This window comes from Peromyscus maniculatus, chromosome 4, assembly GCF_049852395.1.
Source record: "Peromyscus maniculatus bairdii isolate BWxNUB_F1_BW_parent chromosome 4, HU_Pman_BW_mat_3.1, whole genome shotgun sequence".
In the NCBI taxonomy this organism is placed as follows: domain Eukaryota; kingdom Metazoa; phylum Chordata; class Mammalia; order Rodentia; family Cricetidae; genus Peromyscus; species Peromyscus maniculatus.
This window is the reverse complement of record NC_134855.1, coordinates 20,913,825-20,937,665: the sequence shown is the minus strand read 5'-3', so window position 1 is coordinate 20,937,665 and position 23,841 is coordinate 20,913,825. Positions and strand designations below refer to the sequence as shown.

Genomic DNA, 23,841 nt, shown 5'->3' with positions numbered 1-23,841 from the left:
CCGAGCCAAGTGTCCCTGCATAAGTCCCAGGATTCAAACAGCCAACTCATGCAACGAGCCCAGGACCTGGCACCAATGCACAGCTGCCTCCCATACAGATCAAGCCAACTGACTGTCTCACCCGTTCAGGTGGCCTGATCCAGTTGGGGGCCCCTCAGCCTTTGGTTCATAGGTGGCGCACGCCGGTAGGATTTGCTGAAGGAGGCGGAGGCAGGAGGATCACGAGTTCGAGGCCAGCCTGGGCCCTCACTTACTTTTTAATTCCTGGAAATGATAATAACTGCCTCACATTCAAGTGCTGCGTATTAACTAGCAAGATCTTCTCTCCACCTTGTGTCCCACCTGCTTGCTGCTTCCGAGAACACTGTGAGCCACTTTCCCTTGAAAGCTTTTGATAGAACATGACTTCCCCATCTGGCAGACTCTTTTGTGTCTGCTTCAAACCTAATTGAAAAAATCAGCTTTATACATAGGGATGTGTCCAGGAAGAGGCATAGCCTGTTACATAAAGTCATCTGAGTTGACTTACGAACAGATTTTATAACTAGATTAATGACACTCATGTATCAGGAATACTTTGAAGTAGAGATTTTTATGGAGCAGGTAATTTTTTTAGTTATTGCTCAAAAAAAAAAACCACTATGCTGATTATTTATCCAGACTTCAACATAATGTTATAAGTATATTGGTATAAAATATCACTAATTGATGCTATGGAAGTGGAGTGCTGACCTTGTTGTCTGGTATTGTTAAAGTAAAGACAGAGTTTATGGTCTTTCTTGTAGCCCTTCACTAGGATGATTAGTGAAGGCAGAGCTTGTGTTTCTTTGAAAAATGTCTTTTTCCCCAAAAAAAATATACTGAGGTGAAGAAAGATTCAATTCCTAAGAAGACCCCTCAAGCTACCTAATTTTAAAGTGTAACATTATTTGAGGATCACAGAAGGTCATCTCAATACAACTGCTTCCTGAAGCTTCGGGAGTGATTTTATCTAATTGAACAATGTAGTAAAAATAACAAGTCTCCTGGGTCCCAGGAACAGAAACATTTCTAAAAGATGAAAATGTCTGTAAGCCATTCAGCTGGATGTGACTCTGCATGAAGTGACCATCGTTTCTATTGTGTTTCTGTTGTTGTGAGACTTTTTAAATTTCTTTAGATAGTGAGATGTTAATCAACTTCTTATATTCATATACGGACTTTCCTCCTGTGGTATAAGGCATAAACTTTTTGATAATTTCCTTCTAACTCTCTCTGATACAGGTCAGAGAAATAAAATGAGATTTGTGTGGGAAGCTATTAGCAAACAGACACTGCCCTTTAAAATGTATGCTAGAATAAGGCAGTGAAAGTAGGCTACAGGAACACTAATGTGGAGGACAGTGTGGCTGGTGTTCCTAAGTAATCATGATTTAGAGGTCACTTTGCAATGAGCTCATCTATGGGAGGCGCAGAGCTAAGCTTTCCGTTAGGTAGAAGAGCAGAAATGGTCTTACAGATTAAAGAGAAAGCAGATGAGACCCAAGAGGACAGTTTATGTCTCTTTCAATTCTTTCTGTTTTGTTCATTTTATTCTGAAGCTCCTCTCCTTAGCAGTAGAAAGGCCAAAAGCATTGACCCCTCTTTAATAATAAAAACACCCACTAAAGAGCTTGATATGAAGGGGTGATGGGAAGGTGAGAAAGTACCGTGAATTAAAGGGGCCTGTCTAATGTCGGTTCATTTCCGAGCACAGTGGGCACCAGGAAAAGGTGAGATTTCTCCCAACTCTGGACCACTGTGAGGTAACATGGTCTCCAAAAGTGTCTTTGCGATTCTAAGGAAGGATGATTGGAGGCAGAGGTGACAGAACTGAGTGTCCTACAGCTCACAAGGCAGATGCAGTTCTAGAATGTCCCAAAAGCTCACCTTTCACTCTCTGTTGCTGCTCATCTGTCCTCTGACCAAAGATTGCTGGTCCAAGATTCCAAAAGGATAGCCGTCTGTCCTTATCAGAACTGAAACTGCAAGAATGAAACTCTGCTGTGTGAAAAGAAAAGGGGAGAATAAAACCCACGCTTTCAAGAGACTCTGTTGCTAAAATCTCCTTGGCTTAAGGGATGATGTACTGTAAACATCAGCCTTGGCAGGCTCTGCAGGGACAAATCTGAAACTGAGCTAGGAGACTTCCCAGAAACTAGTGAATCCATCACTTACCCCCAACTAACCCTGCATTGGGGGTTGGGGATAAAGGCATCTTACTTTTTGTGGGTGTGCACATTTAATCCCAGAAGATCTTCTATTCTTTAAACTCAGAGCAAAAAAGTTTACATCTGACTTTGACTCAGAAGTAATTCTAAAATGAAACATTTTGCTAAATGAGGATTTATAGGATGTTATGTGCCAAGAGCTTATTTATAATGATGCTGCCATTCTCTTTTCCCACTCATGACTTCTTCCATTATTACTTAAGAAGAAGACACAAACTCTTTGCATAGTCAGTAGGACAAGGAGTAGCATCACCCTGCTAATTGATATATTGGCCCCTTTCAGATCTAAGCAACATAATTGATTTTTAATTGAATGTTTTTTTTTTCTTAAAAAGTTTCTAACAATTGCTTTCCTGATTGGGAGATGGCAGAAATTATTCACAAAGAAAAAAATATACTATGCAAATTAAGTTTGCTCTGGGAAGCACAGAATCAATGAATGTAGGTTATGACATTTCTTTCTGGTAACAGTTTTTCTCCTTCATCCAGAAATATGCTCTGTGATCAAGCTCCCACTACTCACTGCTCAACCTAAACGGGTCACATAAAAGTGGGAAGCCCTCATCATTTGACCCAAATCTTCCTGGGTTCTTAGGAACAAAGAGGCAAAGGGACAGTCTCCAACCCCTCTCATTGACTAGCCAACAGAAAAGTAAGGACTAATATAAAATATTTCTTTTATAATTTTGATTGCAGCCAGAGCCTGAGAATTTTAATCTATCATAAATAGGAATTAGAGGAAAGGCTTGTATTTCTTTCACATTTAGCTACTTTTGGAAGGATTTTTGACATTAGTATTATTAAATGTCAGGGGTCATTGTAGTTGCCTTAGGAGAAAGGTAATGGTGTTAGAGTCATCTAGAAAAAAAAAAAAAGGATACATAAACATGTTGCTGACCAAAGGCCCCACTGCCTTGGGTAGAAGACTAGAATAGGAGTCCAGACTCTGTCTCTTGTCTTCAAACTATAACACACTGTGGGTTGTAGCAGGTGTTTCTTTGTACTGATTGCTCCCAAATAATGACACAGAGATTTGTTCATTGTGAAAGCTTGGCCTTAGCTTAGGCTTGCTCCCAATTAGCTTTCATAAGTTAAATTAACCCATTTATATTCATCTACATTTTACCACATGGCTCGTTACCTCTTCTCCATACTGTATTTCTCACTTGCTTCCCTTCTCCCTTGCAAATTCTCCACCTCAGAATCGTCCCAGAGTTTCTGTCTCTTTCTGAAAGTCCTGTCTATCCTCCCCTGCATAGCTATTGTCATTTAGCTCTTTATTAAACCAATCAGAAGGTATGTTGGCAGAAACATATCTTCACATTACATAATAGGATTATCTCGCAACTTTTCCCCCTTTTGTCTAAATAAAAAGGGAAGATTTAAACTCTAACACAGTGAAACTATGTACAATAAGGATAATTATCAACTAAGAATTACATTTACAATGTTCAATCCATTAGTATTTGGCAAATTTGGAGAAAATACTCTATTATCTATCATATCTTGGTGAGTCCAAATTTTTACACCTAAAACATTTTCCATCATAATTTGTAATACCAGCCTAAAAATATCCTTTCAGGTCTTAAAGCATTTTCTTAGGTAAACAACATAAGCTTTTATGTCTCTCAATTTTTATAAACTTTAATCTCTTTCATATTTTTTTGAATTTGGTAATGAAGAAAATAGTAAAACTATAACTGTTTAGTCTACAATCCCCATCAGAGACCCTAGAAGTCTAAAATATTACTTGAGCAAATAAGAGATACAGAGCAACAAACCTCCAAATTATAGAAATGAGACAGCTAATTGCTTGGAAAGTCACCAAAAATTCTTCTGTAACATTGGGGATCCATTTTGGGCCTATGGGTCTACAATATCTGACAGACTTTTCTGTGAAGCTGGAATTTTGAAGGACTGTCCTCCATTGTCTTGGCAAAGATTGGCAGTAAACTTCCTTTGCCTTCTGCATGCCTGATTCAGACAGCATACTATCAGCAGTTGAAACAAGGGCAGTTTATTGCCCATATAGCTAGTTTGTCACAGTAAAATCAAACTCAGTATTGAAGCTCTTTGATGCCCATCATCTTTTTTTAAGTAAATTGGTGCTTCCATAAGAAGACATGTCTCAGTGTCGTGAAAAGCCTTATATTATTAAAGCATCTGAAATGCCATATTCTGTAGATTCCTGAAATGTTTGAAGAACACATATCTATCTAAAATACAAGAAGCTAAGTCAAGATTATTTCTGTCTACATCTAAACCTTACTACAACTTTGATTGTCATCTTAATTATCCTAAACAGTTTGTAAGAGTAGCTTTCAAGGACTAGAACTTTATATAATAATATTAAATGAGTTGCATTGGCACAATACCTTACAGTATGGTATAACAAAAATAATCTTAAATTTGTACCAGTATACAAAAATCCATACCAATGTAAAATATCAGAGACTACTAGTTAATTTTTAGTTAAAAAGTATATTCAATAATCTAACCTTTTATCCTACCATTCCCATATCCCCCTATTTTCTTTTCAGAATGAGATCCTTGAATGTAACCTTCTTTGCTTAGTTTTTTTCGTGAACATGACCAGTAGGTACTTGCAAGCAACACATCTCCATGCCATGATTACAAACATACATAACCCACCAAATGACCAAAACCCACCTACCCTGCCATTTGGGAATATAGGTGTCATGTTCTTAAATTTACTTCCTGTTGTCTAGAAATGACAGCATCTTTTGGTGACTCTGAGAAATTGAGATAATGGTCAAGTCCTGAGGGAGCTAGCTATATCATTTGTTGTCCAGACTCTGTGTTGATGGGTAAGTGCAGAGCTTAACTGAAGACTTGGATGAAATAGTCTATGAGGCTGGACCATCTCAGCTAGCTGCTTTGAAGTTTTTCTGGATGCAATTTTTAAGAAACTGCAACCGAGAAATTCTGAGAGGCTGGATCACCTGGGCTACTTTCTTCTTCATTGATATATGGTCCTTTTGTTCTAAAAACACACAAACTTTTAAAGCTAGCATACACATCTGCATTAAGACAGGTATGGAATATGTGGTATGCACAATTCAGCTAAGGAATATTTTCTGTTTTCTGTTTGAGCAGATAAAAGGCATTTGTCAACTTTATAAGTCTGCTTGGTCTGTATAACCAAACTGTAATATAAATCTCTATCCATGCCATATGAAAGGATGATATGTAATAATAAGTCATGTGGACTCTGTTGTCAACAAGATTTATCATGTCTCATCCAGTCTCAGAGCTGTTCCCATAATAGAAGTATCAGCATATACATCACCTACCTTGTAGTTTTCTTGATTTCTTCCCTCATGTCTGTAGCCAAGATTTTCAGGAGGTCTCCCCTGGTCAAATCTGATTATTAATTTTGAAAGAATCCGCAGCTTTTTGTTTCTTGTGGAAACAAAGATATAACCCCTCTTCCAAAATAACATATTTCCTGACTTTCATACTGAAGTGAAAACATCCTTAAATATACATAGGCTAGTTTAATTCAACAATTTCCATTATCTAAGCAGCTGTCATTTTTGTTCATTAGAATTTAAAAATTTAAGGTTAATAACCCTATATAGAATCCAGACACTCTGTTCATTTCCCATCCTTATATGGCCAATTTTTTAAATATTACTTTACTCTCTTTAAAGACTTCATTTTATTATTTTTAAACTACATTTTAAATGACTGTCTATACACATCTTTTCTTTCTTCAGTATCTAAGCGTACTATATCCGTTCAGAGGATTTTTTGTTTCTTTGTTCTGTTTTGTTGTGGTGTGTTATGGCTTTCTGCATGCCTTCTCTGTAAGTGTGAGCCAAGACTTAAAGGGCCAGGCTACCCATCCTGCAGCTCTGCTTAGCACATGATGGCTGGCTTGTCTACCGTAGGATCAGTCCAGCAGGTTGCCCCACTGGTTCTGAGCTGCAGCTGCTGTTTAGCTTTCTGTGAGAGCCTAGCCTCAGTCCTTTGGCATGGGTTGGGAGCTGAGTTTACCTGCCCCAGCTCTGGGAAGTTGGTTGGCCCATATAATAGCATGCATTACCACCTCGTGTCAATTAGCTGGCTGCTCAAGTGCTTAGCTGCACAACAGAGCCTCTTAAAGGAGCTATACCTCTATATACAGCAAGCACCAGGACTGCCTTAGAGACTGCTCTTGCTAGGAATCTGTGTTCAACTCCATGTTTGGAATTTTTTTCAGCTTTTTCCGGCCCTGTGTGGATGTATGTGCCCCCTTTTGAACAGGAAAAGTAGCAGATTTTTCTTTGGGCCACCTGTTCTGAAATAATGACATGGAGACTTCTTATTAATTATGAAGTCTTGGCCTTAGCTTAAGGTTGTTCCCAGCTAGCTCTTTTAACTTAAATTATTTTTTATAATGTAAATTAACCAGTTTATATTAATCTACATTCTGCCATGTGGCTCATCTCCTCTCCTCCATACTGTCCATCCAACTTACTCTTTATCTCATTAGAGAATTCCATGCCTCAGATTCCTCCCAGAGTTCCAATTTCTATCCAGAAGTACCACCTATCCTTTCCTGACTAGTTAATGGCCATTCAGCTCTTTCTTAAGCCAATCAGAAGGTACATTGGCAAAGACACATCTTCATAGATTATCCCATAACAGTGGGTGGAGGTGGGTTCCTGCAAATTCCAGGTTGGATTCTAAACACCATCATCTCAGAATGGATTTGTCCTAGATTTAAAGAGCTAATTATGTTACAAACAGGTCATTGGTATGCTGATAAGAAGGAGAATCCTACACATAGGAGAGCTTGTGCACAAGATGATGACACTGCTGTCATCTATATCAATTATTATTTAATTGTGAGTGGAGCATTTGCTTAAGCAAAAGAGCAACATGTAATTTCATAGTAAAAGGGAACATTACTTCTACATGGGCCTTTTGGAATTATGTTACATTTTCTTCTAAATGTGTACATAAGATACAATTATGTATTTGATTTAAATGACATGTTGTACATTTTCATTTAAATAGGAAGGAAAAAAGCCAAATACATTTATTATAATCATTTAATATAATTGATCAACCTAGGAAACCATTATTCATCAACTATTTACTGAGGATCAACAGTGCTGAAGGTGCTTATGAGTACATAAAAGCAATAATGATATGGGTATAAACCCATGCTACTAGGGCATTTCTCATTTTATCTATCCAGATGAACTATTGTTTCTTCTGCACAGAACATTGCCCTTTCAGATGCCAAGACAGAAATCTTACATAGTTATTAATTTTAAATATGAAAATTACTGGCTTCTTGATTGTGGAGGCTCTACCTTTAGAAAGCACTGCCCTATGCCATGTGAAACACATGTTTTACAAATGAAAACATCTTTATTAAAATTCTGACAATGTAGGTAATTTGCTTTTATACCACCACATAGGACTAGTTAGCATCCATGGCAACTACCTTGAAAATGCCATGTGATCTCAGTGATGTTGAGAAAAACAAGAGCTAACATATGTAAGGTATGTGAGCAAAGTGAATTGAGACCAAAACCGCTGCAGAGCAGGAAGTTCCTCAGTTCTCTTGCACTTTGCAAAATTCGATATTCTGGTGATTTGAAGGAGATTGTTAGATTGTTACTAGAGGATGAAACCAATTGACCCTGAAAGACTACATATACCTTAGCTTAAATTTGCTCAAATATGAATTTCTCATCAGGAAAAGAAAAAACTTTGTTCCCAGAGGATTCTGGGAAGAATTACTGTTTCATACAGCTATCCCAAACATCTACCAAATAGGATAGATACCATGCAACATAATACGTTGATTTTTTTTTACATGAAAAAGAGATGTTTGTGATAAAGATGATGATGAAAACTGAAGCATTCTTTTTGATCTAGGCATCCATCTGAGCATGCTGTCAGATGTAGATGTTCTGGTCAGAAATATGGCATCTATTTATTGCATACAGCCCACTCTTGTATTTCTTCTCATAATGATATTGAATGTGAGTTCTATTTTCTAATTTGTATGATAGGTATATGTATGAAGGTATGATAGGATCTATGGTGGCCTTGACAATGACACTAGTCATCATCCTCTTTCATAGAAGATTTTAAAAAAATGGCAGGAAAGTCAGTTTCTGGAGATGTTGAATCAACTGGTTGAATGCTTTGTTATGCAACTGAGTGTTCCACATGAGGGAGAGCAGGCCAAGGGGTATTCCAGAGATGTCCAGACTGAAAATCTAGATTCTCAGTGGAAGCCACACTTCTATCCAGATCTGTATCACATTGCAGTTAACTCAGAGAGCTTTCCACACTCACAAATTTGGAGCGATACTGTATCCAGGTATGTGTATATTTTACTATTCATCTATATGCAATAAATGCTAGTGGACTAAGTGCTATTAAAACAAATCTTGTGCAGATGTAAGAAATAAAATAATATGAACCTTTTAGAAAATTAAGGTGAAGGTCATCTAGGAACAGCCTGAGGGTGTATTTCAATTACTTTTTCTAATCATAATATTTGCTTGTAAATATGCATATGCTACATAAGTAGAATAGTGTGTAATGCTACTTAATATTATTGTATGTATAAGAACATCAGTGTCTGCTCATTGTTTTGAAGAGATTGTCAACTGAGTTTTATGTTGCAATGAAACACAACACATGGTCCCTGTTTACAGTGGCATGCATCTATGAACCCACAGTTCTGTAGTTCAGAAGTCCAGCAGGAAACAATAGAGTTTCTGTGCTATTACATATGACTAATGATGAGTATAAGACTGGGAACTTGAATGGTAGTTCCTTGCTGCCTGTCATCCACTGTAAATCTCAAAGGCCACCATACTCATTGGCCTGTGGTACTCCTTGATGCTCAAATTAGCAGTGCTGTGTCAAAGTTTCTCATTTCATCTTTCACATCCCCAACTTCACTTGCTATTGGAACAAGTTAACCCATGCTCTTAAAGATTTCCTTTGATTACACAAAAACACTTGACAGTATGCCTTTATTATATGATGATATAATTTGGGTAATGTCAAGTTTTCCAGTGTTACCCACCTTCAGCTAGGGAAACCATAATTAAACGTTCCAGACCAGAAGCTTTTAAGTGACAGAAATGTGTCCCTTTACAGTTGAGAGTTAGCAGTTCTAAAGTCAAGTTATCAGCAGGGTCTATTCAGTTGTGAAACGTTTCTGTGGTTTGTGGTTTATAGCTGACCATCCTGTGTAGTGTCTAAAGACGGCCATGCTGCTCTTAAATGTATTTGTTTCTTCACCTTTTCTCTCTATGGGGACACCAATTATATGGAACTGAGGCTTAATGTGGCTTCCTTTTCCTTAATGTAAGTCTTTGAAAGCCTGGATCCAAACACACCCACTTTCAGGGAAACATGAATGTTAGGGCTTTAACCTGTGGATTTTGGAAGGTGCAATTCCCATAAACCATACAATTAAGATTGTGAGAATGGCAGCCAAAGGAAGAGAGAGACTTTCTACTTCTACTTATTGTCTCCTAAACTTTATCACTTGCCCTCCAACTTCCTGCCCCAATTCACATGAATTTTCTCTAGTTTTTCTGTCTATTCAAGCATGAAACAGCAATACTGTTGTGAAATTTTTAAGTCACAAGTAATCTAGTCCTCTTAACATTGATAGGATCTTTTGCATTAAGGAGTTTGTTTCTTTGTATATTTTCTGTTTTGCAATGTATCTAATGAGGAATCTTAGCATTACTACATGATATTCCAAGACAAATGTGTAAGTAAATAAGAACAATACAGCACCATTTTCCTATGTACTTGCAATAACTCTCTGAAAATGCACATATGTATGCACAATCATTGTATATTATTAATAAATACTCATTCCACTTCACCCCATATTTATGTATACATATATACAGGTGTGTGTGTGTTCATTTACACAGGTATATCTTTTTGAGCAGGCATCTTTACAGATCTAATGAACAGTGAAATTATATTCTGTGCAACATAATTAATTTACAGAAATGCTTTGCTAACTTCTTTTCTCACAAAAATAGCAAAAATTATCCTGAAGCAGGCATTCTGCACTTTAGAATTATGTCATAGATTAGTCTTTTTACTACTGTTGAAAGATTGATATATATTCATTTATTTATTTTATTGGTTCACCACTGGAACTATTGAATATATTATTTCAAAGGCAGAAGTAGGCCTGAAGGATATCTGAACATTTAAAACACACAAAATACCAAGGCTGGTCATTATTTAAGGCATCACTCTTCTTAGAGAATGAGAGTAATTATTTGAATCTGCTTATAATGGAAGCCTAGTGAGCTAGACAGAGTCCCATAAGGCTCAGTTATTTTATAAACTTAACAAGGTACTACTGGCCTGGTTTCCTTAGTAATGCGTTGGTGTAAGTGGTTTGTTTTGAATGTGGGGCAAGGGGTGTTGAAAAGATTCAGTTTGACTAGAAACACAGCACTGGTTATCCCTCAACTATGTTTTGATAATTTTAAAGTGTTTTTTTATTTGCATTAACATATTTTTAGTTTAAGAAATTTATACAGTTGAAGAAATTTTGATAAGTCAAACGAAATGGATTAAGAAATGAAACAGATTAGTGCTAAGCTCAAGGAATCAAGCAGCTGGATAGGCCACAGGATACAATCTCAAATGGTCAAGAGTGACTTCTGCTTAAAAATCAACCTACAATTAAGTTGGTCTTGGGTACTCCATGATCACACATACTGTGCTGAAGACTAACTTGCCAGTTTCTTGTTTTTCTTCCACAGACTCTGTATTGCTTCTACTTTCTACTCTTGATTGACTCCACACTTACAGATACTCTGAGCTGAAGGCAGATCAACCTCCAGAAATTACCATTTGTGGATAAGTCAGAACACATCTGTAAAGTGATTGCCCTCCACATACATATTGGACAAATACTACCCTTTTCCTGGACTTAGGCTTTTTGACCTGTGTTCTCCTTTTGTCCTTTTTATTTATCTTTCATTCTAACCCCTCTGTACTGTTTGTCTTGCACAATTTGTCACAAAAGCCACCATAACATCACTAAAATAACAATTCTTAACTAATTGCTAAATTTAAAATTAATAAGAGCAACCACAACGAATCCAACAGCACTGAATCAGTTGGCATGCACATCTAGCTTCCATTAAGGACCAATGTGTATACACATTACAAAATAAATTTTTGTTTAAATAATAATCTGTTTACTAGGTGTGTAGTTTTTTCTGCAATTGTATGAAAGATTATGACAACAGGAAAACACAATATGAGTATAAACAACTGTTGTCTCACTTAGTGTCCAGGAAGATATCCTAATACAAGCAATCCGTATCTGTACAAAAATGGCTAGAAAACAATGTTCTCCAATACTTTCAGGCTATTTAAACTCAGAAGCAGTCTCCATAAAGCCTGAGTATCAATTATTTGTTCTTTACCTTTATTGGTAACATAAAAAGTAACTGGCTTATCTCCCGAAAGATCTATAACTATTAATTTACATTTAACCAAAGGTGCTCTTGTCAGTTTGTGGCCCATAACTATACAAGGCCACTCCATTCACTGGAAAAGTCTGTGACAAAAATGTCCCAGTCTTATAAAGAAAGTTTCCAGACTCTGCTGGAATAGCACAGCTCCTCACAGGGAATGTTCCTTACTTGCTAGAAACAGGATGACTACATTTTTAAATATTACTTCCTGAGGTCTACTTTATGTACTATTTAATTTTGATCAAAAAGACTTCATTTTGATATTGGTATGCAATCATGGAAACACATCATATACATTTTAAAATGTAATTGAATTTGTAGAAAAGATATTTAGGAATTTCTTCCCTATTTATTAATAGTCAGTATGGCTTCAAATCACCACCTCCAAACTCCCAGTGAAAGTCTTCAGTGGTTAATAAGCCAATTAATCTTCAATAAGTAAGAAATGTATTGAAATTTAGGGAATCCATATGTCTGGTGAAATTCACACTCAAGTGGGAGTTTAGATAGTACTTGGCAAAGATGAAAGCTTTTTGATCTGAATATGTTTCAGTCGGGTCTGATAGCAGAAGACCATCACATGATGTTTTATTTAATTTTATCTTTGATGGATGATCTATCAGAGGAGTTTTACCTACACTGATGTAATAATAAGGCCTCTCAGGCCCCACTGGAGTCAGTGCTCTCTCCTGATTGTTTCTGCGCAGATGCAATGAGGCAAAGGCAAAGGCTTTTCATGAGTAACACTTGTGGCTCAGCCCTGGACTTTCATGGAGGATTCTGCTTATAAAGGTTAAATTTCATTTAGGATACCAGGACAAGTGTTCACTTAGGCAGCACATAGACTAAAATTGGAACAATATGGAGAAGATCAGCATGGCTTCTGTAAAAGGATGCCAGGACAATGCCAAGGTGTAAGTAGATTAGGGGAAAGCCTTCTTAAAATACCGATTACAGTTCTCATCCAGAAGAAGGGAACAAAGAAGGCTAGCAAACAGATGGTCTTAAATTAGATTCAGTAGAATACTTAAAATGTATATTTTGAAGTATTTTTGTTGTGTAATCTCTGCATTATCCATACCTTGTTCTAATCTGACATGTCCTTTCTGACTCCTGTTTTTGCTTTGGGATTACATGCATCACTTCCCTTTCTCATCTGCCTGTGGTTCACTCTTCCAGTGGGCCTGGTGCTAAGAATGACACATCTGTGGAGGCCAGAGAACATCTTAAAAAGTGGGTCTTGGCCTTTCTATATTGTTTTAGAGGCAGAGTTTCTCTTCCTGGTGGCTTCTATTTGTTTTCCCATTCTATGCATCAAGCTAGCTATACAGATATCTTCTGAGTGATTTCCTGTCTCACCTTCCTACTTCTTTTAGGAGTGCTGGGCTTACAGCTATCTGCTGCTATAGCTACCTCTTTTACATGGCATATAGGGATCAAACACAGGTAGGCAAGCTTGTCCAAAATGCTTTTACACATGGAACCATCTTTCTGGCCCTTGTTTCTTTACTTTTGGCACCTGCTAATCACATGCTAACTTTCAGCTCATTTTACTTTATTAATATTTTATTTGTTCTTTTCTCTCAGCTTTTGCTTCCCTCAGATAGACTCATTGTGTAACACATAAAATAAAGCTACTAAATCAACAATTGCTTCAGGTTTAATGATAGTCTAAGTTAATTGTAATTAGAACAACTTGACAAAACAACTCAATTTATGCATAGAGAAAAAGATAAAAATGCTCTAATTGCTAAAGAGCTATACTAAATTATAATTTAATTACAACATGTAATAATAATTCAAATACAAATAATACAATGTTTCTTAAAATAAGTGACTTTAAAATCTATAATATTGAGGAACAGATTTTTAGCAAATTATTCATATTCTGTTAACAAAACTAATTATATATTGTAAAGAGTTTGATTTATTCTACCTAATTAAAAAGTAGATAATGTTGAATGTTTGGCAGGATTAACTTTTATGTGAAAATAATTCTGATAATCGAATGATTTTGAATTATAAACTTCTGCCTGATATTTATTTCTGGAAGAATTGCAATGCTGCCTTTATCTTGCATCGGCAGAAAACCTCATAGAAACGCTTCGAGTGTAACAGGTTTGGCCCTGAGGATGACATAAAACCTACACAGGGTGTTTAGGTAGTAGTTTTGAAGTGGGGAGGAACTTTTTTCCCAGCACAAAATGTGTTAAAGTGTAACTGTGGTTGTCTATACAGTGATTCATGAGTGTACCGCTGCTTGAGAAGAGATGATATTTTTGAAAGAAGAGAGTATCGTTCTTTTTTAAAAGAAACCAAGTTGTGAGTCAAAGCAAGTGTTTAGAGATTCTTATAAAAGAGCAGGACGAAGCTATTTTAATCACCAAAAAGACTATGAACAAAGGGGGAAAACATACATTACCCAGATTCTAAACATATAGACATGAAGCAAAAGCACATCTTTAATAGCCAGCTCTGGAGTCAATCTAATCATAAGCTAGTCTTCTTTAACAAGGCAGCTAATAAATATCTAAAAATGAAAGGCAAGTAATTCGTCTTTCAAAACCTGAAAAAAATATACTTGTTAAGGGATTTATATTATAGAATAGAATCATAAACACATACTTTTCTTTTTGAGAATGCCTTTGCTTAATCTTTAGAGCAAATGATATACTTCTCATAAACGACTTCTTTCTCCTTTCCTTTTACACAGCGACATAACCAGACATATATTTTGTCCATTACAATGCTACTTTATTATTTTATTTCTGTGAGCCTAGATCAATATCATCCTTTCTGTGTCCCATACAGTCGGTCACCTAGAAGTAGAGGTAACATGCCCAATTTTACCATATCTGTGTAATAAAATTGTTATTTCTACTGTAAAGCATAGTCTCTACATATCAGGAAGCTTGTTAGCAATTAGGAAGGGAGCTAAGTAAGTCTGCTGATATTAGCCAGTGATTTTGCCACAGGCCCTATTATATTCCACAACAAGAAACTCTTTTAATTAAAAGCCAAGCTCCCCACTAGAGCTAATCATAGGTAATTGTTCCTGATAAGAAAATAAATGCAGAGTACACAGATTTCTCCCCTGTAGTAGTGACCACATCATGTGAAAAATGGAAATAAGGACTAATAACTATAGACAGTGTGACCTCTCAATATCAATGGTGTGGAACTGAAATCAAATGTCTGTCTCAATATTTAGGGTCATATTTTTGTTCTTGCTTCCTTCTTAGTCTATGCTATTTCCTGGCTGGCTAGGTTAATGAATAACAGAGCATGGCTTACATTTTGTTTATGATTTCCAGACATTTTTTTAAGTCCAAACGTGGTGAGTACAAATAACAAAAACGGAAGCTTTGTGGTGCTGGAATGTTTTAAAATTTGGCATTTGGCACTGATACCTGGGAAGATATCAAAATGAATGGGACACGAAAGTAGTTAGTGTGGAGAACTTCATCAGAAGGCAACAGCCAAACACATCAAATGACTGGATTAAGATTTGCTTTCTATTTACAAAAATCTGTGTACTTTGTAGGAAAAGATCAGAAAGCATGAATATTGATCATTAGCTAGCTAGATGACCTTTCGTTAAGTGGATGTAACCATCTCTGAGCATAATATAATTGATTCCTGCAGCTCAACTGAAGAGAGAAAAGGCTGCTTTCTGGCTATGCACTTTGGATGCAAGCTGCATCTGCTCTGTGTGTCTTTTCTCACTGGTTCCCATGACACAGTCTGTTCATCACTCTGAAATCACTCATGCAGTGCAGAAGAGAACTTCCACCTCGATGCCAGTTGGGAATTTTTATTTTCTGATAACACACAAAATTAAAGTGAAGATACAAAAATGACTTCATGCCCTGGGAAGAGCTAAGCTTTTGTTTATGTTTATTTGTTTCAAAATATTCCTGCCAAGAAAGAAAAACGTTTTGCTTGTAATTTGCTTTACTGACACGATTCAACATGATGAGAGTATAACATTTTAGAATGCATCAGGTACTTTTATATATGTATCCAGATTGTATATGAAATAAATACTAGAGTATTAAGAATATAAACAGAGATGGAAAATGACTTTCAATATTGTTGCAACTATAATTTTTTTGAGTTGTCTGCCTTCAAGTAACTAAACAATACTGTCTTCTGATACATATTCACATTATTTACTCCTTCACAATTTAGTAGTGCCTTTGGTGATATAATTTTCTTATTTGCTTGGCTTCCTTTGAAGGTTTTATATTTTTGTGTTTTTTTAAAGGCACATTGTGTCTTCTGATATTGGGAAATTTTTTTAAACTAAAATATTTCAGATTTAATTTTGTATAAACAATATAGTTGAAAGAAATCAAAGTTTCATAGCAATTAAGAGGTTACTTTAAAACATTAATGAGTTAGTTTATAAATAATTTTATATAAATTACTAGGTTTTAATACTATATTTCAAGTTTTATCAATATATCTACTCTTCTTATCATTAAAGTCCATCATAATGAATAAAACATCATTATCCTTTTCCTGGAACTCAGTTGGTAAAATATTCTTTCCCAATAGTGTGAAAGGCAGTCACAAAGGAAGAATGTAAGATGTTTCTCCTGGACTATCGATGTCTAAAATGCTTATAGTCAAGAAACATTTTCTTGCTTTGGAGTAGTGATGCCATTATGTAAATCTCATAGGCTCCTGACTATTGTTTTCAAGCTGAGTGAAAATCGCTTCTCTTGCTTACCACCTCCCTAGGCAGGCTTTAGCCTGCAACAGTCCCTAGGGAGACACTCTAGAATTCCCAGCCTGCATTAGAACACAGCTTGAATTTACAGCTCTGAAGTGTAACTGAGATTAGACAAATTATATACATGATAATTAATTCTTTGGGGAAACTTACAAAAAAAACTTAAATACAAATAAAATCTGGGAATGCGTGTTGTCGGTTTAATTCTATTTATTAACAGAATACATTTACTTTAATTAAATAACTGAGCCTCTACTGGAATTTTTTCTTAGTAATTCTTCAAATTAAAACACATATGAAAATAAATGCTAGGTTTATCTCCTGAAATGGACTACACATCAATAACAGTGCAGCAATGCTTCTGTGTGACTAAGCTATTTATACTTGGGAAATAAATCTGAAAGAGCAGGAGGGGAATATTGCTAATGTGGAAATCTACTAGACTTCAACTATTTCTTTATTTCTAACTTGAATGCTTTAATGAATTTTAGCCATTTCAACTTCAAGGAGTATGGAGTGCTCAGAGCTATAATGTAGCATATCAATGCCAGTTAAGTCATTAATAAAATGGAAAATGAAGGACACTTGCAGCCCTTTTCATTTCCTCCAAATAGAATGCACCTTGTTGAGGTAGATCAGAGGGAGACTGCAAATCTTTGAAAATTCAAAAATTATTAGGCCATTTAATTGCAAAATCAGCCCAAGTTTCCTTGACCTTGATCACCTTATCAATCCCACATCACGAGCTCTTCTCCCCTTCATTCTACTCTTGTCATTTAATAATCAAATGTACACATACCTTTCTACAGCAACAGCACACAGCCATTCATAGAAAAGCAGTTTCCATCTGACATCAATCGTGAGGAAAATGGGTTTGTTTCTGCTGTAGCCAGGGCTGGCTTTTATCAGGTCATTCTGGTGTTTTTTCAGGCTAATATTTGCATTTTCAAACAGGCCTGGATCTTGTTGATGTAGCTGCGAGACAACCTTACTTATGTACTTCTCTTTCTTGATGAGTAGTGGCATTCTTCCTGTTCTGGTTGAGGTCATTACTATTACTTAAGATATATTGAACTGTAACTAAATGCCCCACTACAGTAAGAAAGTTCTGAATTTTTTTTTTTTTGAAACAATGGGATAAAAAGAGATTAGAGAGTCCCTATTGGAGTATTGAACATATTGTCCTAGGAAACGAATAACTGCCTTTATTATCTCTTCACCAGAGTTGAATATTAACTGGTTTTGAAGAATAAAAGTACAATTAGCAGTCATTATTAAAGAGGCCTAAAATTGTCACTTAACTGATAATATATAGTGACATAATGCATCATGTATATTGCTGTAATTCCTGATGTGAGAAAGTTCTGCGTATGATATTAACAGAAACAAGTAATAAGATCATATATAAAAAACCTCTCAGGTTACCCCACAACCTGATGTTCAGAAGCTTAGCACTTCTAAGGTTCCCATGAAAAAAAAAATCTGTCTTTGGGTGTCTAGTGCAAATCCTAACTGATTATGAACACAAAGGGGTCCTAGTTTTAGCATCATTGTAGTTAAATAATGGGATGCATCATGTAAATATCAGAGTCAGATGTATTATATTGTAGAGTATTTGTCAAATGCAAGTTTATTTCTATCACTGATGTCAGGTTTTTCTGAGCAGGTAAGAAGAACTAACCATATAGCATAGCACGTCTTTTAGAGTGAGATTATAAGATAATTCTGTGTCTTCAAAGGTATTTAAGAGCATTTTATGAAAATTTTATTAAGCAATTGGCTCAAATGATAGCTGTAAATAAACTTACCACAGAGTAAGACTAGATGTGCAGAGAGAAGAAAGGACACTGTACTGTTTTTGGAAATCAGTAGCTTAATTGTGAGCAGCGTTGGAAAATGAAGAGTTGCAGAAAGCACATCATTTAAAAGAGTAGTGGTAACTGTTTGGACTCAAGTTCAATGAGGCATAACTTGTGTCCAATAAGACAAGTTTGTTGGTTTTGCTCTGGTTGTTTGTTTTTTTCATTATTATTGTTGTACAGTATGCAGTTAAATTTAACAGATATTTTACATTGTGTAGCTTTGTCAATCAAAATTTAGAATACTTTAATTATTCCCCATGTTTTTTTATTCTAGTTAATCTCTTTCCTTCTTTGATTCCTGAAAATGGCCAGACATATTTTAAAGACTGGTATTTTAGAGTCATATAAGCAAATATATAAATAATTGATAAATTGCAAAAATATTTTTCCGATTGTGCTGTAATATTTTCCATCCCCACAACTACTTTGTAAGAGTTCCTGAATTTTAAAGAGACTTATTTATTTTTATTTTATTTGTGTGTGTGGTTGCCTGATGCTCCACCCCAGGAGAGGATGTTGAGTCATCAGGAACTGAAGTAACAGAATGTTGTATGTTGACATATGGGTACTGGTAATCAAACTCAGGTCCTCTGCAAGACCAACCAGTGCCCCTAAGGCTACAATGAGTCATTCTCCAACCTTTTATTCTGTTTTGCATTATCCAAACAGTTGACAATCTCCTCTGTGAACATAAATACCTGAATCACCAGCAATACCTTAGCCAACTGAATCCCACAATAGAAATGTAAAGCATGATCAAGTGATCTTGCTGTAGGAAGTACTGGGTCATTTTAATGTTCTGGATGGGATAATTTGCTGTATAAAAGACAGAAGCTGAAAATCAATGTGGTGATTGAACAGATTCAGCAAAGCAAAGGCACTTAACAAATCATCAGTGACAACTCAGAAAGCTGGGATCTAGGCAAGTCTCTAAGAGCTCTGTTCCCACATTGATTACTTCTGAATCCCATCCTTGAAAGACCACCATTCATGATTTTGGGTGTGTCTTATCTTTATTTCCGAGCACTTCTTTTTCTCTTCATCCTTACCCTTAAGCCTGAGTTTGAAATATTTTCTTTATCCCTCAAATGAACATCACAAAAGAAGCTAAGAACCACACTTAATCTAGACATGAAAGATATATTTTTAAAAGATTACATAGATCATGACACTTTGGTGTGAAAAATTCGATGTTTTACTGAAAAAGAAGAGAAAAATGTCTGTTCTCATCCCATCCCCACCAAATTGATGTTCCCAGCCACAGCAATCATACAAAAAAAAAGTTAGAAAAGGTAGATAGGTTTGGAAGAAAGAAACAACATTTTCTATATTTTAAGAAAATATCACGTTCTACACTGAAAATCACCAGAGAAATTATGAGAACCTTTCAAAGAGCAAAATCCCAGTAGGCTTCATTATTGCTGTTGCATTTCCCTGCCTGAGAACAACTGAAGCAGAAGCTACATAGGCAAATAGTTTAGAACATGAGAAAACTCATTTAGAATCCAGTGGGTCAGTAGATCTATAAGGGCTTTGTCTTTGGTTTTCTTTTCTTTCCTTATCAATGTGGACCCCAGGATAAGTCGCACCTGCATGGTATTCACTTCACTAATACATTTTACCTCTAGCCTATCTTGTAGAAGAAATGAAATTTAAACAAAATCATTACAAATTTTGTTCAAATTTAAGGAAAAGTTAAAATTAAGACAAAAATTTAGTTTACGATTTAAGTATTGTTAAAGGATTCTTAAAAGTTCTTATTAATAAAATCAAACCTGAGGCCAGTTATTGGGGTCAATGTTGGTAGATCAGAGAGACAGAACAAGCCATAGCTATCTCACCTTGCCAATTCCTCAGCTGGTCCTGTTTCCTCAGACTGGAAACTTTTGTGTCCTCATCCCAATGGCTCTCAGCTGAACTGCTGCTTCAAAGCTTGAATGCTTAACCAGCCAAAATCTTCTAGTTTCTGGTCCTCACGCCTTATATATCTTTTTGCTTTCTACCACCACTCCCTGGGATTAAAGGCTGGCTTTCTGGGATTAAAGGCCTGTGTCACCATGTTTGGCTATTTCCAATGTGGCCTTGAACTCACAGAGATCCAGAGGGATTTCTATCTCTGGAATGCTAGGATTAAAGGTGTGAGTGCCACCATTTTCTAGCCTTTGTATCTAGTGGCTGTCTATTCTCTGACCCCAGATAAATTTATTAGAATACGCAATATTTTGGGGAACATAATATCACCACAAAGTATTACTTATTTAAATTACTTTATTTTATGCTTCTGTGCAAGTATTATTTGGTGATTATATACTGAAGAACTACCAGCATACATTTTATGCATTTTTTAATCACCAGAAAGAAGGCAAACCCAGCTAACTTTCTAGAAACATCTGTTCTGATTGTTTCCAAGTTATTAATGTATGTCTTAATTTTCAACTGTTACACCATTAAATCCACATCAGTATGTCCTTATCCATACTGCAGATCTTAATTGCAAAACACTGTTTTATACAACAAAGTGGAAAATGGAAGAGATAGCCCTTCTATACGTATGAAATTTGTATTTACCCCATTTCCAAAGACAAGCATGGTGAATATGGTATACGGACATGAGCCCTGCCAGTTTGAAGACTAGGACGAAAATGAGCCATGAAATCCAGGTTAATTTGGGCTCTATCTCAAAACAACAAAGGACACTGGTTGTTTAAGGAAATAATGTTCTGGTTTTAACATCCTCTCCATATTTTTGTAGTTACTCTGGTTAACTTGTTCTCCATCTCAGTAGTTTGTCTAATTCCTTATGTATCTGGCAAGGTAATTGGACTAACCATATTTTGATACATAATATTTTCTTAATCCTCTGAAAACTTTATAGGTGTATTCAATTTATTATAATCATAGGTACTGCATTCCTTCTAACTCCTCCCAGATCCTTCCATCCATCTCTCTAGATACCCTCCTACCAACTTCGTGTCTTCCTCCTCCTCTTCCCTTCTTCCTCTTTATAATTTTCTCCTTACACTTCTTCTTTCTCCTCCTTCTCTTTGTCTTCTTCTTCAACACATTACCCATTGAATCTCCTCGGAACTGTTTCAGACATGTTGTCCCTAATAGGTGGTTCTTACATTCATCTTGTCTCTTCTATGATGGTCCTTAAACCTTTAATTCAGGAATGTCATAGAGATGTCACATTTATGATGGAGTTGGAGTTCTCCATGGATACTTAGCCTGCAGTTTTACAGGTTGTGAGTTTCTGCATTAACCACTATCTACTGTACTATAAAATCTATCTGATGATATTTGAAACCTGCAATATTGTATGAGTATAGAGAAAAAAATTAGAAGGCAGTTTTATTCTTTGTCCATTTAGCAAAATAAATGTAGATGGTTCATCTCTAGACCTATGAGATCCCTAGTTATGGATTCTTGGGTAGATTTACAGTACAAAGCATATGTTTTATCCTGTGGAAAGATCATTAAATTCAACCAGAAAGTGGCTTGTTACCTCATAACATTTATGACATTATTGTTCTTATGGACATATTTTGCTGGCCCAGTCATTATTATAGCCTGGGGTTCACATGCTAGTTCTAACCCTCAACAGCCTGCATAACACTTTCTAGTCAATAACGGTTTGGTTTCTCCATGTCCTGTGACCAAGATGTGTGCTGTCTTCAGAAATATATTATGATGTATGTCAAAACATGCAATATTTTGTCAAATATATGTCAAAATAAACAATACATATGATGTCTTAGCATTAAGCTCGGATGAACAATAAAGAATATTAGCAATAGCTTCTATTGTTTGGGAGGAATCTCCAGGACATCCCTGATCAACATGAGGGAAAGTGTTCCAAATGTGAAACTGGGCTCTTTTATTTGACAACTAATGGCTGCTAGAAGGAGCATGGTCTCAAGAATAGGGTAAGTTCAGTTCATCTGTTGGTTTGCTATAGATTTATATGAGAAGTGTATAAAAGAGCTTCTCATGTTGTGTTTTCAAGCATCCTTAGCATTATTTACTCCTTCTCTCACCTTCTCCTGTATGCAAACCTCCCACACTCTCCATGCTTTAACCTCCTCTCTCATTAATTTTTCCCCCTTCGTATCACCTGTGTTCTGCCATTCCCTAAATCTTTCTTTATTCTCCCATCCAATAAATTTTTTCTAGTTTCTTGTTTCTACTGGTTCTCCAAAGTAACAAATTTAGAGATTTGTCAAAGGGTCTGGGTCTGGGTCTGGGCCTGGGCCTGGGATACTCACTGTTTTCAAGCTCCACTTTGACAAATTTATAATTTCACTTTACAGCTGAAAATAATTCTATTGTGCACCTGTAGCACATTTCCATTATGCATTGATAAGTTGATAGACATTAAAGATGATCTGATATCCTAGCAATTGCGAATAGAGTAGCTATGATCATGGATGAGTATGTATCTCTAGAGTAGAATTTGAAATTGTTGGGGTATAAGCCTGGGAGTAATACCTGGGGCAAATGATAGTCTATTTCTAGTTTTTTTTCTTTTTTTGGAACTAGCACATTAATTTCCACAATGGCTACACCAGTTTGCACTCCTATGAACAACAAATATGGTTTTTTAAACCCATATATATGTATATGTTTCTTATTTTTAATTTATTTTAGTATTCATGGAAAGACTAGGTTATTTAATGTCCTTAAAAATCAAATAAATATTGTTTCTGTTTGGAAATAGAACCAGTTAAGTTCACTCAAGTTTTCAACAAAATATTGATCTATAGTATGAAAATGTGAGTTTTATTACCTGTCTTGTTCAACATTTATCGTTTTGCATGTGTACTATTTGTGACTTCATTCTAATAATTATGCAAATATTAAATTCACATATTCAGCTTTAGTCCTCTCTCCACCAATAGCTTTCGTAGAAGACAAACAAAGCAATTAAAATTAGTCATGATGTTATTTACTTGTTTTTATTTTTATGAAAAATAATTTGTGTAGTTTTTAAAGCAAAACTATGAGCATCATTTTTACACTACCACGAAATATGACTAGTTATTAAAAAGTTAACTAAATGAACTCATTATTATCCTTACATCTGTGCTGAGCATCTCTTAGAGCAGAAGTTCTCAACTTACAGGTCATGAAACCTTTGGCAAGCTGCAATTTCCAAAATTACTGGATCACAATTTATAACAGTAGCAAAATTACAGTTATGAGATAGAAATAAAAATAATTTCATGATTGGGGTATTCACAACATGAAGAACTGTATTAAAAGAGTTGCAACATTAGAAAGGTTAAGAACCACTGTATCAGAGAGTCCTGACATTTAATTTTTAAAAGATTGACATTTAAGAATGCATCCAATACATCACTAGGAAAATAATATTAGAGAAAATCTACAACTTAATCTACTTACTGGTAATTAGTATTGTATTGGTAACTGATATGCTTCAGTAATTAAATAGTTCTTTACCCATTTAGTTCCCAAGGTAATAA

General features: G+C 35.7%; 1 protein-coding gene and 1 non-coding gene across 2 annotated transcripts in view; both read left to right on the top strand.

Moving 5' to 3' along the window:
* Lrp1b (LDL receptor related protein 1B) overlaps positions 1 to 23,841 on the top strand; it is a 1,955,528-nt gene that overhangs the window by 349,484 nt on the left and 1,582,203 nt on the right. The gene's annotated exons all lie outside the window — the stretch shown is intronic.
* LOC121829201 (U6 spliceosomal RNA) lies at positions 12,580 to 12,685 on the top strand. Its single transcript, XR_006071986.1, has one exon. It is a non-coding gene; the product is annotated as a U6 spliceosomal RNA (small nuclear RNA).